Genomic DNA, 14,761 nt, shown 5'->3' with positions numbered 1-14,761 from the left:
AAAACTGGGAATTAGAGATCAAAACAAATAAAAATAACCGTTCATTTAGAACAACAGTCTCTGCCAATTTGAGAACTGCTGCAAACGGGAAGACAAGAGCTGAAAGTTTTAAAGGCACAAACCACAGCTGTCTCAACTCCGGAGGCATATTATGGTGTTGATTTTTGTTCTTGTTTTCTGAGCAAGCAGTAGTTGAGAGAGACTACAGAAGTAGAAAACGCATCTGGTTAACATTTTAGGATAACATTTACACAATAAGGGGAAGGGGGAACAATTCAGGGAAATGAGCCACGCGACTGTGAGATCGTTCGCCTCTTTAGATTGCCCTCAAGACTCAACTTCTGATCTGCAGAACTGAGGGTCCTGATTAACAGCCTTGGGCTAAGCAAGAGGAAAGTCTTGCCCTATCCTAGGTTTGTTTGTTTGTTTGTTGTTGTTGTTTTGCACAACAGAGTTTGCAATGGAGCTACTTTTTAACCATTGCACATGCGATTACTCTTGGTCGTACTTTGAGTTGACAGAAGTTGCTAGGTTCCAAGGTCAGAGTCCAGTGGAGTAGATTGGTGTATGTGATGTTTATCCCATTAACTTTGGAATGAATTGTGGATTTAAGGGTGGTTCACTCTGAATAGGAATCCTGAATGTCCATCCCTGTGAACTGAATCCTCCCACTAATACTCCCACAGAGAGGCAGAACCATGCCATAAAGGGGATAAGTTGAGCTTTGCATTATCCCAGCAATGTTGACCCTACAGTGTGGGATGAAAAATAATAGAAGATAACAACTTATCCTGTTCTGCCAAAGTCTGTGTGATGTTGGAAGTGTGGACACTTTTCAGGCTGGAGACATGAGTCCATGTGAGGACAGACATTGGTCTAGAGATTTTTGGTGATTGGAGGGGGCCTTGAGAGACTCTGTTGAGGAATCATAGCCCTGCACACCTGACAGCCTGTGTGCATTGTTCTCCATTCACAACCTCCCCCATGCTTCTGTGTACTCTGACATTTCTGTTCAACCATCACTGAATGTGACATTCAGGTTCCATGATGTCCCTGTAGAGTGCTTATGGAAGTGTTTCTCCAAAAACTTATACTATCTCATAAACACTAAGAGATGTAAGTGAAGAGCTCTGGCTCACTCAGGGTCCTGTGATTGGCACAATGTAGACTCCTCACCCTTTTCTTATGTGGTTTCACGTATTGCCCACTTCAGTTACGTATTGCCCACTTAAGTCTGCTGGAGACAGACTTATGACATTGAAGTATACTTTTACAAAGCATGGACTTCCAACCACCTCATCTTAAATATGGGCATTTTCTGTGTGGGATGTGACTATAATAAAGTACAAGGAAATGGTAACATTGAGCTTTACATTTTAAAATAGAAAAAGTACACGGCCTTGTCCATCAAAGCCAATTTCTTTATACAGATGATGCAGCAGCATGCTCATTATGATGTACAGACCTTTCTATATACATAGAATTTACAGTAAACAGACCATTGATAGAAAAGAAACTTCAGTCTACTCTATGGCACATCCCTGTCATCTCTGTATGTGAGGGGGAGGCAGGGTCCTCTGGTCTAATCCTGCTTAATAGCAAATTCAAAGTCAGCCTAGGATACCTTAATCTGTGTCAGAAAACATTTAAACATATTTTATGGGCATGATGAATATTTTCTGTGTTTCATTGTTCTTACAGTGAGCACCATGACAGATCCATGCCATCAACACTTGCTGACTTAAGAACTACTTGTGTTTAACATCTGTTGACATCTGTTAGTTCCTGTCATGACCTGACGATGCTTTTGTCTAGTTTTCACTGAATTCTTCTGCTATGGGATGTCTTTCTGTAGGCTGTGAATATGTGTTGCTCTGATTGGTTAATAATTAAAGCTTCATTGGCCTATGGCAAGGCAGCTTAGAAGCAGGTGTGAAATCCAAGCAGATATATGGAGAAAAGAAAAGAAAGGGAGAAGGGTCATGTCTATTTTTTTTTAAATCTTGGTGTGATCAGACACTGGATGGCCTGGGAGTTGAACCTGGGTCCTCTGGAACATCAGTCAGGGCTCTTAACCACTGAGCCATCTCTCTTTTCCCTTCTTTTTCCTGTCTCTCACAGCATACAGAAAGACATCCCACAGCGTTCTTCCACTTGTCTCTTTTTGTATCTAATCTGAGGCTTTCAGCACTTTCCATTTCACTTTGGCTTCTTGACTGATACAGTCCTCTGGGGTTTACATTCCTGTCTCTTCCTCTGTTGCTTGGATTCTTATGAAAATGGCATGCAAGGCCTTGGGGGTCGGGAAAAGGAGCCCCAGTGGGTAAGGGAGACAAGCCCTGCAGATGTGGCAGTGGGCAACGTGGTACAGTGGAAAGGTACCCACACCATGCAGACGTATGTCCACGTGGAAAGTTTATTATGACAGATAGATAGATAGATAGATAGATAGATAGATAGATAGATAGATAGATAGACAGACAGAGACAGACAGAGAGACAAAGAGAAAGAGAGGGAGAGAGAGACAAAGAGAAAGATAGGGAAAGCAGAGGTGTATGCTACCTCATGGTGAGAGAGGGAGGGAGGAAAAGAAGAAGGGAGGGGTTTTTCCTTAAAGGATGCTCTTTATATAAAATGATGTCAGGATGCTGGGCAGCCCCAAGGGACAATTGAGAATGCTAACATCCCCCCTTTCTGATTATTATAAAGAGGTGAGTTATGGATGGCAAGTGGGGAAATAGGAGCACTGAATTCTCAAATCTGCTTCCTGTTGACAAGGGGTGAAGTGGGAAGGGGAAGTTGGGAATCGGGGTCACACACGGCAGGAGGTGTGAGTGAAGAAGCATCCAGTTAGCTGTCATTGTGGAGATCTCAAGCATCTGTTCCTTGTAGCTAGAGTTTTCTTGCCTGGCCCACAGTCAGGACAAATCTCTCTCACCTGCCATTCCTGCCTGGCTCACAGTCAGGGCAAATCTCTCTCACCCACCAATCCCAAGGCTGCTCAGACCCGACCAAGTAAACACAGAGACTTATATTGCTTACAAACTGTATGGCCGTGGCAGGCTTCTTGCTAACTGTTCTTACAGCTTAAATTAATCCATTTCCTTTAATCTATACCTTGCCACATAGCTTGTGGCTTACCGGCATCTTCACATGCTGTTTCTCATTGTGGCGGCTGGCAGTGTCTCTCTGACTCAGCCTTCCACTTCCCAGCTTTATTCTCCTTGTCCGGCCTATACTTCCTGCCTAGCCAATGGCCAATCAGTGTTTTATTTATTGACCAATCAGAGCAACACATTTGCCATACAGAACATCCCACAGCACTTCCCCCCCCTTTTTTTTTTTCAAAAAGGAAGGTTTTTTTTTTTGACTTTTACTTGACTTTATTAATGGTAGTGTTTTTTTTTTTAATTTTTATTTTGTAATACAATTCAGTTCTACATATCAGCCACAGATTCCCTTGTTCTCCCCCCTCCCGCCCCCTCACCTTCCCCCCAGCCCGCCCCCCATTCCCATCTCCTCCAGGGAAAAGCCTTCCCCACAGACTGAGATCAACCTGGTAGACTCAGTCCAGGTAGGTCCAGTCCCCTCCTCCCAGACCGAGCCAAGGGACCCTGCATAGGCCCCAGGTTTCAAACAGCCGACTCATGAAATGAGCACAGGACCCGGTCCCACTGCCTGGATGCCTCCCAAACAGATCAGGCCAATCAACTGTCTCACCCACTCAGAGGGCCTGAGTGGTTTTAACCTTAACAAAGTAAAATTACATATAATTTGAAAATTTGGGCGTAGCTTCTCTTACTACTTCCTGCTGGAGGGGGGCGCTGTATTTTATGGGGACACAAAGAAAATTTTAGGATCATGGAGTAGTCCGTGAGGCTGTATCGTCTGAGCCAGTTGCCTTGAAACCATTCTGGATGTTGGATCATCTGGGCCATGGTATCATTGGAGACCTTTCAGGGAGTCTTGGCTGGTCAAACCTGATGTATCTTAATCTGGAACAAATCCATAGCCTCTGGCTTTCTGTGGGAACAAATGCAGAGACTCTTTTCCAAAACAACATATCCTTATATCCAAATTTTGAAGTCAAAGTACCTTTAAAATATACATTTTGGCATAATTCAACAGCTTTTACAATCAAATGTTTTTCTGCAGTTAAAAATCCCAAAGACAACACAATCCAGATTCTCTGTGTAATATTCATCTTTATGTAGCTTTTTTTATATTAATTATACTGTCTCTTTAAAGACTTTATTTTTTAAAACTATGTATTTCTTTGTATAACTGTATGTATCATTTTTGTCTCTTTCAAGCCTACGTATATTTTACACACATTGTAAACTATTACATCTGAATCTGTCTTATTGTGAATCCATTGCTTTAAACTGCAGCAGCTGTGGCTGCTGGCTCTGCCCACCTCAGCTTCCCAACATGGCAACTTTACCGCCAGCTCTGGGAGCTATCTGGGTCTATGCTTTTATCCAAGCAGCGTGTAGCCCAGAAACCTCTTTTTTTTGTTTTGTACTAATAAAGGCTAAATCCACCACACAGCTTAATGTGCCACTTGCAGAGGCCTCATTCCCACCATATGGCGGCAGGTCGAGCACGTACATGCCAGGAACCAACAAGTAGCTCAAACCAGCAGCTGCTGCTCATTTGAGAGAGACAATTAGGAACTGTTTTTAGCTCCGTTTTAGAATCTTTTTTCTCAATTTTTAGGTGGAAACTCTTGTCACCACGTTGGACGCCATTTGTAGCTAGAGGTTTTTTTTTTTTGTTTTTGTTTTTTTTTTTTTTTTTTGGTTACAAACTGCATGGCCGTGGCAGGCTTCTTGCTAACTGTTCTTACAGCTTAAATTAATCCATTTCTATAAATCTATACCTTGCCACATGGCTCGTGGCTTACCGGCATCTTCACATGCTGTTTGTCATCATGGTGGCTGGCAGTGTCTCTCTGACTCAGCCTTCCACTTCCCAGCTTTATTTTCCTCCTTGTCCCGCCTATACTTCCTGCCTAGCCAATGGCCAATCAGTGTTTTATTTATTGACTAATCAGCAACACATTTGCCATACAGAACATCCCACAGCAGTTCCTTGAAGGAGCTGAGAAGGCAGCTTGCGAGAAGAGAAATAGATTGTTGTCATGGGCCATCAGGGCTAGCCATGGGAAAAGTGATAACTGCCAGAAAGAGTGGAATAGGGAAGTGCCCTGGTTGTACAGAAGAGGCAAGAGTGAATGAATGCGACATGAGAGCAAATATGCCTTTCACTGGGACATCTGGGAAAACCAGGTTCCAGTTGCTGGGTAGATACCTGCTTGAGCCTGAAGAGGTGGTACCAGCAGTGAATTGAAGGATGATGTGCTCTTCAAGAGTACATGAGCCATCAAATCTGCTGTTTCTCTGGAGGTGGGGGTGCATCCAGCCTGTAAAGGTGTCAATAAGACTTACGAGATATGGAGCCTTTTTATGAATGAGGATGTGGGTGAAATCAACCTACCAGTAGTCACCCAGTTGGCATTCTGGGTTGGTGGTTGGGATTCTCGGAGTTGGTGCAGGGGTTAGCATATCTGGAGGACCCCCTGTTGATTGGCCTTGGTATGAGTCTGGCAGGAGGGGTGGATCTGTGCAGGGACCTGTAAGTGTCTGTAGAAAAACTGGAACAGATTTACATCTTGGTGTCATAGCAAGAGCTATGGTTTTGGGTTAAAAGGTATGAACACTTTTTAGGGCCTGGTTTCAGCCCAATGAAACGCATCTTTAAATCTATAACCATGGGAAATTAAATGAATGGAAGTAGTTGGGTGAGTGAAGAAGGAGGAGGGAGGCTTCCCTACCCTCTCCAATGGTAGCCTGTCTCTAAACGCTGGGACCAATAAAGTCCACAGAAATGTTGGAGTTGGGGGAGAGAGCTGTTAAAACTGGCAAACATCACCAGATCTGAGAATGATAAGTAAATGAATAGAAGTGAGACAGCTTTCCTGTCTTCATATAAGCAAACCTTAAAGATGTTTCTTTTTATTTCATTCACCAGGAGATACTGAAAGCAGTATTAGCCTTGAGAGAATGAGGCCTGTGAATTTTACATAGAGAACTGAGAAGGCAGCTGAAGCAAAGCCTGGTGGTCAAGTGGTATCAGGGATCTGAGAAGGATAAATTTTACCTGAGTTAGCAATTGAAAGTGACAGAGACTTACTTGCTGGCTACCTAGACAGCCACCCCAGGGTCCTTCATGGTCATTGAGGACCAAGATCTCAGGGCAACAACATCAGTCTTCAGCTGCCAGGCCTAGGCCTGCCAGGTCTCAGAAGATCCAACCTTTGTGGGGTAGGAACTTGTGGGCAGAACCAGCCTACCTGTCTAGGCAAAAGTGAGGCAATGGGTTCACAGAGCCCTGTTGTCCATGGTCTGAAGAAGACCCTGGCAGCAGTCAAGGTCCTTCTCTGTCCATCTCAGTGGCTGGTGCTGCCACTTTGGGGCCAGTTCCAGGTGGAGGTTCTTCTATGCCCTGCCATCTTCTTTGGAGGAAATAAAAGTGCTGCCAGGGGCCAGCATGTCTCTCTATATTGAAAAGCTTTTTAGTTAAACATTTTAAATGGCATATTCTGCAGATCTCTGAGCATTTGAGGTCTGTCTGTCCATTAGGTATGGATGACTATCAACTAGTATTCTCTAAGTCTCCAATATGTTAACATCTTTCATATGACTGACTTACTATCCCCTGAGAAGGCAAAGAAGAATGACAGGGGAATGATCTCAGGGTCAAATGGAAACAGAAAAAAGGGGCTTGTGAGTTTGGATGTGGCCCAACTCCTCTGGGAAAAGGACCCTCTCAGGGGACCAGAAACTGCGTCCGTCATAGGATATATATCTTATTTATCATTTATTTAAATTCTCTAGAAGCTTAGTGTTGAACACTTAACAAAGACATAAGTGTAAATCTCTGAGTTAACTTTTGTTAATCTGAACAGATAAATTTCATATCAATCTAAGGGATTTGAGGCTTGTTTCCTTACTCTAGAAGGAGATAGAAGGAACAGAGAGCTTGTTAGGACTAAATGCATTTTTCAACCTTAGTAAACCTCAGTAAAAGATGACTACCAGCCATGTGGCTGTCTACATCATGAAGTATTGCCTTTAATATCTTCTGCTGTCATGAAAAACATCTCTGAGAATTATTTGATGGTTTAAGTGTCTAAGCTTTGTTCCTAGCCACCAGTGAGCTCTACTTATATTTAATGAGCATGCAATGTACCTTATTTTGTTGAGTCTACATTATAATGCAAGACACAGGGGAGTGGCACTCAATGCTGGTCAGACTAAGAGGTATTTATTTTCTGGCTGTGAAAAGCAGGCTCACGTGGTGATATTGTGTTCCCCAAAATATTGTGCACGCTAATAAACTTATCTGGGGTCAGAGAACAGAACAGCCATAATATTAAACATAGAGGTTAGGCAGTGGTAGCACATGCCTTTAATCCTAGCATTCCAGAGGCAGAGATCCATTTGGATCTCTGTGAGTTCAAAGTCACACTGGAAACAGCCAGGCATGGTAACAAGAGCCTTTAATCCCAGGAAGTGATGGCAGGAAGCAGAAAGGTACTTAAGGTGTGAGGACCAGGAACTAGAGCTTGTTAAGCTTTTAGGCTTTTAGCAGCAGTTCAGCTGAGATCCATTTGGATGAGGACTCAGAGGCTTCTAGTCTGAGAAAACAGGATCAGCTGAGAAGTTGGCAAGGTGAGGTAGCTGTGGCCTGTTCTGTCTCTCTGATCTTTGGACATTTTGATAATAGACTCTGTACTATTTTCTACCCATCTGAAAAATTGAGCACATTTCTAAATACCTAGGTGTGAAACCATTGTAAGAAACTAACCTCACAAATGAGTTTCTTTCATGTCACTTACACTCATGTTGAGGAAAGTGACCGCATCAGAGTTTTTTGTCTTTGATGAAGATATCTTCTAAAATTTTTCTTTATCACACATTCGGTAATGAGGATTTAAAATTCATGCCCCTTTTAGACACATATTCAAAAATTAAAACTGTCCATAACTAAGAGTATGCATTTAAAGCTCACCACTAAGTTTTCAATGTTTTGTGGGTTTAAAATTTGTTCTTCACTTTGCAACTTGATATTCTTTAGTATAATATATTGATATAATTTGATATTATTTCATATAATCATTTGTATATTCCCTATATATTTCAGTGGGTGGATAGAACACGTTGGTAAAAGTACATAAGGACAGTGTAAGATTACAAAATATCTACAAGCTCTGCTCTGTGAATTTCTATTTCATGGGAAAACACGTTTCCTGTTTTCATGCCTTGTTCATTGTCTCTCCTGATGCTTCAATATGTATGAGTAAATGTTTCTTTTAAAAAGATAAGTATTGTAGGGCTGGAGAGATAGTTCAGAGGGTAAGAGCACTGACTTCTCTCCCAAGGGTACTGAGTTCAGTTCTCAGCACCCACATGGTAGCTGACTACCATCTATGATGAGATCCGGTGCCCTTTTCTGGCTGGCAGGCACACATGCAGGCAGAACACTGGATACACAAAAAATAAATCTTAAAACAACAAAAAGATAAGTGTTGTAAGTATGAAGAATATTTCCTAGCCTTTGTTCATATCTCAACTTTTGCTCAGCAGGAACAACACCCAACGATTTTAACATTTACAATAAGGCCATTGATTGTAGCTCACTACATATTCAACGCCAGAGAATTTATAAATGTGAAAAACCATACAAGTGTGAAGAATGTGGTAAGGGCCTTAGTTCTTACAAAACCCTTTCTATACACCAGAGACTTCATACTGGAGAAAAACCCTGCACATGTAAAGAATGTCATAAGACCTTTAATACTCGCTCATCACTTTTTATACACCAGAAAAATCATACTGATGAAAAAGCCTACAAGTGTGAAGAATGTGGCAAATTATTTTATTATCCTTCATTCCTGAAGCATCATCAAAGAATCCATTCTGGAGAGAAACCCTACAAGTGTGAAGAATGTGGCAAAGCTTTTTATAAACTTTCCGTGCTGAAGCAACATCAAAGAATGCATTCTGGAGAGAAACCCTACAAGTGTGAAGAATGTGGCAAATCCTTTCATTATCACTCAGCCCTTGAGAACCACAAGGCAGTTCATATTCAAGAGAAACTCCATAAGCGTGAACTGAGTGGGAAAGGATTTACTAAGTCTGCTTTCCTCATTGAGGACACGGCAGCTCATATTGTAGAGAAAGCCTACAAGTGTGAAGAGTGTGGCAAGTGTTTTTCAGCATATTCATCGCTTAGACGACATCAAACAATCTATTCTGAAGACAATCCCTACAAGTGTGAAGAGTGTGGCAGAACATTGTTCTCTTTTACAAACCTTCAGGAACATCAGACAATTCATACTGGGGAGAAATCTTACAAGTGTGAAGAGTGTGGTAAATGTTTTTACTTATCTTCATCCCTTCGGCCACATCAAACAATTCACTGTGAAGACAATCCCTACAAGTGTGAAGAGTGTGGCAGATGTTTTTACTCATTTTCGTCCCTTAGAGGACATCAAAAATCCATTCTGAAGACAATCCTTATATGTGTGTACAATGTGGCAAACGGTTTTCCTCTTCTAGGGATCTTAAGGATCATCAAACAGTTCATACTGGAGAGAAACCATACAAGTGTGAAGAATGTCACAAAGCCTTTCATTATCACTCATCCCTTAGGAAACACAAGACAATCCATACTTTACATAAACTCTACAAGTGTGAGGAGTGTGACAGATGGTTTTCTTCTTCTTCAAACCTTAAATGACATAAAGAGAAATCCAAAATTCATTCTAAAGACAATCCCTGAAAGTTTTGGGATTTTGGCAAAGAGTTTGTTAATCTTTATAGCCTAAAGTTCATATGGGAGAGAAATCCTACAAATGTATTATAAGGTTTATTTCTTCAACTTTTAAAACACATCAAATGATTCATTCTGACTACAAACTCTGTGAGGATGTGAAGTGTGCTAAAATTTTTACTAACAATACAGATCTTTTCCAACTCAAATGAATCCATAGGGGGGATTATTAAGTTAATTATTTTGGAATGTAAACAAGAACATCTAACTTCCAAGAGCACAAATGCTAAGCATGTCATCAGAGAAGAGTAGAGACTTCTCTTTGCTGTAACCCCCAACAATGTGTTTGAAACTTGCCTTGATTAATGAGTCTCTTTCTTCTGTAACTATAAATGTTCCATGAAACCTATACCATGTCATAACTTTGTCCATTTGGTGCCTGGAATCTGAGGACTAGGCTGTGTCATAGTTACTGTTGTTTTTCCCAGTGGAGTCATCCAAGCTCCTGTAATATCTTCCCTTGTTATGTAAGAATCTCTGTCTCCAGGTTTTCACCCAGCATCTGGCTCCATAACCCTTATGGTAAAATAGAAGGATAAAGACTGTGTTAAAACTATGAGAGAGCCCTTCTGGTCTAAGGCCTCAGCAGCAAGGCAGCAGCTGCAGAGACGCATTCATCAGCTGAGGCAGAGATGGCATCAGGTGCAGCTGCTGTGCATCAGATAAAAAACAACAGTGCCCATAGAGCAATAATGACAGGAAAGTTATGAGAGGAACCAATCACTTTCTGATTGGATTTAAAGCTTATCCACAAATGGTAACTGGTGTGATGTTAAATTGGTGATATACTTTTGCTTGGCTAGATGATAAGCCCTAGGGAGAATTTAATGCCTTTTTTCTAATAAGTGGATATGAACTAAATGCACCCAAGTTCTCATCTTTATATCCACAGAGTCAGGCATCTCTCAACACCCACCAGAAAGTATTAGCCATCTGGTAGATAGAGAATAATACACAGACACGAATTGGTCAAAGTGTAGAGAATATTATCCTGGGGAGGGCCCTAATCTAAAAGTAATACCTGTGTTACACATTGTAAAAGAGGTCCCTTACACACATCTAAAGCCAAAAGTCAGGGATTCTTGGGGGAGAAGAGGTAGAATGAATGTCAGAGGCAGAAATAGTAGATGTCTGCAGTGAGACAGTAGGAATGTTAAAACATTTCTAGAACAGTGAAACATTGATAGAAATGTCAGCACCATTTCATGCTTGAACACACTGTGGCTATTACTACTGGGACAACACTTACACAGACTAAAGCCCACCATACAATAAGCATGGTTGCATAAGGGCCTCACTATGTCTCACACTGTAGAGGAGCTATTTGGCAATTGATGGCTCCTGAGGGAGACAGTCAATCTGAGAGGCTTCCAGGTTCCAGTCAACTGTCCTACACCCCTTCACATGGAGGGAGCACTAAGTGGAATGAAGAAATAACACAGAAGTTTGGGTATATAGTACATACATTTTCATTGAATTCTAGGAAATCTTTAATTTCTTTCTTTATTTCTTCCTTGACCCATTAGTGATTCAGTTGAGCATTATTCAGTTCCCATGAGATTGTAGGCTTCCTGTAATTTTTGTTGTTGTTGAAATCTAACTTTAAACCATAGAAAACAGGAGGTTTTTCCAATATTTTTGTATCTGTTGAGATTTGCTTTTTGACCGTTTATGTGGTGGATTTTAGAGAAGGTTCCATGGGGTGCTGAGAAGAAGTTATATTCTTTTTTGTTAGGGTGGAATGTTCTGTAGATATTGATTAAGTCTATTTGAGTCATAACATCAGTTAAGTCCCTTATTTCTCTGTTAGGTTTTGATCTGGCATATCTGTCCAGTGGTGAGAGTGGGGTGTTGAAGTCTCCCACCATTAATTTGTGGGGTTATATGTGTGATTTAAGCTTTAGTAATGTTTCTTTTACATATGTGGGTGCCTTTGTGTTTGGGGCATAAATGTTCAGAATTGAAACTTCATCTTGGTGGATCTTTTCTGTGATGAGTATGTAATGTCCTTCTCGATCTCTTTTGATTGATTTTAGTTTGAAGTCCATTTTGTTGGATATTAGGGCAGCTACACCAGCTTGCATCTTAAGACCATTTGATTGGAAAGACTTTTCCCAGCCTTTTATTCTTTTTTTTTTTTTTAAAGATTTATTTATTTATTATGTATACAGTGTTCTGTCTGCACATATCCCTGAAAGCCAGAAGAGGGCACCAGATCTCATTACAGATGGTTGTGAGCCACCATGTGGTTGCTGGGAATTGAACTCAGGACCTTTGGAAGAGCAAGCAGTGCTCTTAACCTCTGAGCCATCTCTCCAGCCCCCTCAGCCTTTTATTCTTAAGTAGTGTCTATCTTTGAAGTTGATATGTGTTTCTTATATGCTTTTGTATCCATTTGTTAGCCTGTGTCTTTTTATAGGTGAATTAAGTCCATTGATATTAAGGGATATTAATGACCAGTGATTGTTAATTCCTGTTATTTTTTGGTGGTAGATGTGTGTATTTCTCTTCTTTGGGATTTACTGCTGTGGGGTTATCTATTGCTTGTGTTTCATGGGTGTATCTGACTTTTTTAGGTTGGAATTTTCCTTCTAGTGCTTTCTGTAGGGCTAGATTGTGGATAGGTATTGTTTAAATCTGGTTTTGTTTTGGAATGTCTTGTTCACTCTGTCTATGGTGATTGAAAGTTTTGCTGGGTATATTAGTCTAGGCTGGCATCCATGGTCTCTTAGTATCTGCATTACCTCTGTCCAGGTCCTTCTGGCTTTCAAAGTCCCCATTGAGAAGTCGGGTGTTATTCTGATGGGTCTGCCTTATAAGTCACTTGGCCTTTTCCCTTTGCTGCTCTTAATATTCCTTCTTTATTCTGTAGGTTTAGTTGTTTAATTACTATGTGGTGAGGGGACTTTTTTGGGGGGTCTCCTCTGTTTGGTGTTCTATAGGCTTCTTGTATCTTCATAGGTATTTCCTTCTTTAAGTTGGGAAAGTTTTCTTCTATCTATGATCTTGTTTAGTATATTTTCTGTGCCTTTGAGTTGGTATTCTTCTCCTTCTTCTATCCCTATTATTCTTACATTTGGTCTTTTCATGGTATCCCAGATTTCTTGGGCATTTTGTGTTATGACTTTTTTGGCTTTGTTGTTTTCTTTGACTAATGAATCTATTTCCTCTGTTGTGTCCTCTACACCAGAGATCCTTTCTTCCATCTCTTGTATTCTGTTGGTTATGCTTGCATCTGTGTTTCCCGATCGTTTACTCAGATTTTCTATTTTCAGCATTCCCTCTGTTTGTGTCTGCTTCACTGTTTCTATTTCCCTTTTCAGGTCTTGAACTGTTTCCCTCACCTGTTTCATTGCTTTTTCATGGTTTTCTTTAAGGGATTTATTGCTTTCTACCAATTTTTTATGTCTTTTCCTCTATTTCTTTATAGATTTCTACCCATTTTTTGTTTGACCTTTTCTGAATTTCTTTATTGATTTCCTCCACTTTTTGTTCATCTTTTCCTCAGTTTCTTTCCTTTTGTTTTATTTGTTCTTGTTCTGTTTTTTTCCTCCCCCCCACCCCCCAGAGAATGTCTCTAAGTTTTCCATTCCAGGTTTGGATTGGGTCCATTTGTCAGAAGCCTCTGAGCACTTAGCACATTCACGGAGAACAAGGCTGGTTTCAAAATCTTTTAAAAGATACTTTTCATTCACATTACTGTATTGTGCAGTTTTCCTTACTTGTCTGGACCAACAGTCTGAAATAATGAGAGGAAGACTCCTTTTCTTTTATGTGATTAATGGTTTTTCATTTATTTTACATACCAATCACAGTTTCCCCTCCCTCCTTCCCTCCAATTCCCCCGCAAACACACACACACTCACATCTATCCCCCTCCCCATCCACTCCTCCTCTGTCTTCCTTCAGAAAGGGGCAGGCCTCCCATGTGCTTGAACAAAGCATGACATATCAAGTTGAGGTAGGACTGAGCTCCTCCCCCTGCATAAAAGCTGGGCAATGTTATCTAGCATGGGGAGCACGTTCAGGGAGATTTCGTAGGGATTATGAACACTTGCCCTTTAGCTTAGGTTTTTCCTCAGCTAGCTCTTATAACCTAATTTAACCTGCCTTCGTTAATCTTCAATCTGCCCCATGGCTTTTCTTTAAATGTCTCCACCATTCTGTATGCCTGTCTTGGTCCTCGAGGAGCAGGTGTCTCCCTTCAGCTGGATTCATCTCTTCTGCTCTATCCCATGAATCCTGCCTGTCCTCTCCTGCCTAGCTATTGTCCACTCAGCTCTATTAAAGAAATGAGAAGGTGCCTTGGCAAAGACAGATCTTCACAGTGTAAAAAAAAGATTATCCGACACAGTACTGCTTTATCATTTTAAAGTACAACTGATCAAAGTGATTTTTTAAGTGCTGTAGTAAGATTAAAATGAGAACATATGCACCAGAAATGACCTGTAAGCCTAATATTTCTGTTAAAGTCTCAACTCAAATTTGTAGTAGAATTTTTTAAGGTGCATTACTTTTGTTTATGTTGCATTTGTTTCAGTCTGTGAAGCTGTGTTACTGTGCCTGTGTTAAACACCTGATGGTCTAATAAAGAAATGGCCAATAGCAAAGCAGGACAAAGGATAGGCAGGGCTGGCAGGCAGAAAGTATAAATAGAAGGAGAAATCTGAAAGACGGATTAGAGATCCAGCAGCCAGAGGAGGAAGAGGAGGACTCCAGGGGCCAGCCATTCAGCTACACACACAGCAAGTCACAGAGTAACAGTAAGACACAGAAATAAGAGAACGGAAAAAGCCCAGAGGTAAAAGGTAGATGTAATAAGTTAAGGAAAGCTGACAAGAAATTAAGCCAAGCCAAAGCC

At 41.0% G+C, this 14,761-nt stretch overlaps 1 pseudogene; it reads left to right on the top strand.

Annotated features, from left to right (window-relative positions):
- Positions 1-2,284: 2,284 nt before the first annotated feature.
- On the top strand, positions 2,285-10,249 carry LOC131921987 (zinc finger protein 724-like; annotated as a pseudogene).
- The last annotated feature ends 4,512 nt before the right edge of the window (positions 10,250-14,761 follow it).

Source organism: Peromyscus eremicus, chromosome 11 (genome assembly GCF_949786415.1).
Source record: "Peromyscus eremicus chromosome 11, PerEre_H2_v1, whole genome shotgun sequence".
NCBI classification, from domain to species: domain Eukaryota; kingdom Metazoa; phylum Chordata; class Mammalia; order Rodentia; family Cricetidae; genus Peromyscus; species Peromyscus eremicus.
This window is presented reverse-complemented; position numbering and strand designations above follow the sequence as displayed.